The 3,344-nt window shown below is 33.9% G+C and overlaps 1 protein-coding gene across 2 annotated transcripts in view; it reads right to left on the reverse strand.

The window, feature by feature from the left end:
* LOC106870506 (ras-specific guanine nucleotide-releasing factor RalGPS1) overlaps positions 1-3,102 on the reverse strand; it is a 208,003-nt gene extending 204,901 nt beyond the window's left edge. Inside the window, exon 1 of one of the 2 annotated variants that reach the window (XM_052971621.1) lies at positions 2,693-3,102. The gene's annotated coding sequence lies outside the window, so the exon portion shown is untranslated. The remainder of the gene's footprint in view (positions 1-2,692) is intronic. The other variant, XM_052971633.1, reaches the window with a different exon arrangement.
* Positions 3,103-3,344: the final 242 nt, after the last annotated feature.

Raw genomic sequence — 3,344 nt, forward strand, 5'->3', positions numbered from 1 at the left:
TGTGCTCAATACACACACATACACAGCAAACACATACACTTATAAATATAATAAAGCACAATTTATGAAAAAAATGCATGTAATTAGTAAATAACACGAATGATTAAAACAAGTCGACAAGGGAGCCTCTACGAGGTCATTAAACCTGGTAATAGCAGCCAAAACGTCCTCAAATCACATCCTATCATCTTAAAAGAAGGGCAAAATTGGGCAACGTATGCTATATATATATATATATATATATATATATATATACAGAGAGACAGAGAGAGAGACAGAGAGAGAGACTACAAGTCTAACGAAGCCAACTACTAGCGAAACTTCGAAGTTACACAAAATTACTACACTTGGCTGTTCTATATCTTCAAAGCTCAGTCCTCAGACGTGGGGGAAAATGCTTTTTAACCACACACACACAAAATTCCATTAAAATACACCTTTAAAAGAAAGAACATAAGCAAAGTTTAGTCAATATTTAAAACGATATGATGGTCACAGCTGAAACGCCTTCCTTTGATCAACATGGCTATGACGAGTCAACGACGGACTTTTTTAGGCATTTATTCTACTGTAAGAAAAAGCAGCCAAATCTCCCTCAAATCTCACACTAATGTCATTTTAAAAAAAGGAGAGAGAGAGAGATGGTCACGGCTGGAATGTTCTTTGATCAGAGATTTGTTCGATCAGGGACACCATAGGGTTGAACAAAAATACACACATACACACGGACGGACATATATACGAATGTATGAAGTAAATACACATACATTATGTATATTAATTTAGTATTCATGCTTTGAAGATTTCACGATGATGGCATGGGTTGGACGAGTCTGCAGTACAACATATCTCAACATGCGTCATAGCATCTGTGATGTTTGTCCAACGTTTCTCAGATCTGACTTAATTGCTTATCAAGTCTATCTGGGTCTGACACTGATGTGCTTGTGTGTTGAACATTGGGTTATAGGATAGAATTTATGTTCAAACATTCTCCAGCTATCCATGCATATATCTCAGCTCGTATAACGTTCGACTGGTAATTTTGTATCGTAAAATGTATGGCAAAAATATACGTATATATATATATCTTCGAACGTAATGTAATGTTGCTGATTAAGACCCCAGGTTAGTGCTGATCAAAAAGTATTCCACGCATGGCCATCCAGCTCTTTTACTCAAACTACATTAATCTGTTTTTAAGACAGCAGGGATTTATTTGAGGTAGATTTCGCGACTGTTTCTAGTAAGTCAAGCGACCAGGCTCCCTCTGGCTCAAACATAAAGTGTGTAAACACACGCACACACACAATAACACATTCACATGATCAAATACATCTACATGTAAATAAGGATTGTTGTTGTTAGCCCCAGGTCAACCCGGATCGAGCAGACCCATGATTAAAGGCATTCCAGATGTGACCATCCTATTATCTGTATTCTTCCTTTTTTTCTTCTTTTTTATAGGATGGTAGGGTGTAATCTAAGAGAAATTGGCTGATATTTGCAGCAACATGAACTGACATACGTCTCATTAATTTTTGTACTTCATTTGTCGGTAGAAAATTATGTGAAATACAAATTTTAGTAAAATACAAGGGAAGAACGATGCCATGCATGTTTTCTGTGGATTGTCTAAATAAGAAACAATTTCTTTTTCTACAAAGAAAAAGACATCATCTTCACTAACAGATACCTCCTTTATCAGTCGAACACTTAATTATTAATGTCAGGATATATAATTTATGTAATTTTAAGGAGAGGTTTGTTTTCTTTGTTTTGGAAGAGCGGGGTGGGGGTTACATTTTTGGCGGGGTGGGTAAATTACTCAAATTCATTTAAATTCAGTACAGCATCACAATAATTGTTATTCAAAAAAAAGATACGAGGATGAGGGGCAGAGTATGATTAGATCTGATAACAGAAAATATGCCAAAAACATATGTATATCTTAATTTTGACCAGTATAGTTGCAGACTCTTGCTTCTCATTTTATGTGTGGGTGCTTTGTTACCACTTTAGTTTTTGTTGTTGTTTCTTGTTCACCAAGTCTTTACGAAATATCGGGGGGGGGGGGACAAAATAAAGATCACATAAAACCAATTCTTATATCATAATACATATGTCAAGACAAAAGATTTTGCAAGGATAGATTATAACATGTTTTAACAAGATAGATTGGTTCTCACTTTAACCTGGCTCTAACTTGAACCCTCTCTATATATATTATATTACGTGTGTGTGTGTGACAGAGAGAGATACTTTCTGCTAGCTAAATGTGTCTAGCTGCAGCAGAATCACCTCCGTTAAAGGGAACCCTGTTTATCATACACAATTTGATATGGGAATAACTTTTTTTTTAATATATACAAATTTTGGCGATCTTTCGGTTTTTTTAATGATTGATATTATACAGGGGAATAAAACGGATGACAGGATAATTTTAGATTACTTTTGCTTCTTTAAAAAATATAATTCCAAAGAATTTAACATGTAAGTTTTCTTTAAGGATACATTTCTTTTGACTAGACAAAATTTGAGGAGGAAAGAATAACGTCGACTGCAATACACGGTTATTACTGGTACTTATTTATATTGTCCGTCTTCGAGGAGAGAGATGGAAGACGGTCTATCTAGTATAATAATTTAATAAGCATAATTAATCAAAACAGCCTCCAGTTCTTTCACTTACCGATGTGGATGTTCATCAGTGAATCCGTGAGATGTTTTCACGTTAAGTAGATCCTCATTCGCAATAAGATAATATTTTAGTCACCAGCTACTAATGTATTTACTTAAGATACTGTTTTCCTGTTCGTGTAAAAGCGGTGATAACCCTTTACCACTTCTCGTTAGCATCCAACAGACTTTCCAACTGCTGCTAGCTTGGGACCGAATTGAGTGCATAAACTAATGATGTCATCAGTCTGTGTGTTTATATATGCCATGTGCCGTTATGGCATTTTTAAAAGATTTTTCGGTTTTCTAATTTACGTTGGACTCTTTTTAAATATAACTGACAAAAGAGGTACCTTATTTATTGAATATAGATATTATTTATGGGCGATCTTTCGATCGCCTATTTATGATAACAATATCTTATTTAAATATATCGTCATTCATTTAAAAACAAAAGCAACAGAAATATATATTAAATCTCTAGTTTTCGTTAATGCAAGCTAATAATAATTTTGTAAATAAAAATATTCTTTGCTTTTTCTTTAGCATATTAAAGTATTCTCGTGAATTTATATAGAATCATGTGTTTCTGTATATAACTAAGAGGTACTCTATTTATTGAATATAAATGTTATTTATAATAAACATCTTAAATTACAGCGTTG

Source organism: Octopus bimaculoides, chromosome 1, assembly GCF_001194135.2.
Source record: "Octopus bimaculoides isolate UCB-OBI-ISO-001 chromosome 1, ASM119413v2, whole genome shotgun sequence".
In the NCBI taxonomy this organism is placed as follows: domain Eukaryota; kingdom Metazoa; phylum Mollusca; class Cephalopoda; order Octopoda; family Octopodidae; genus Octopus; species Octopus bimaculoides.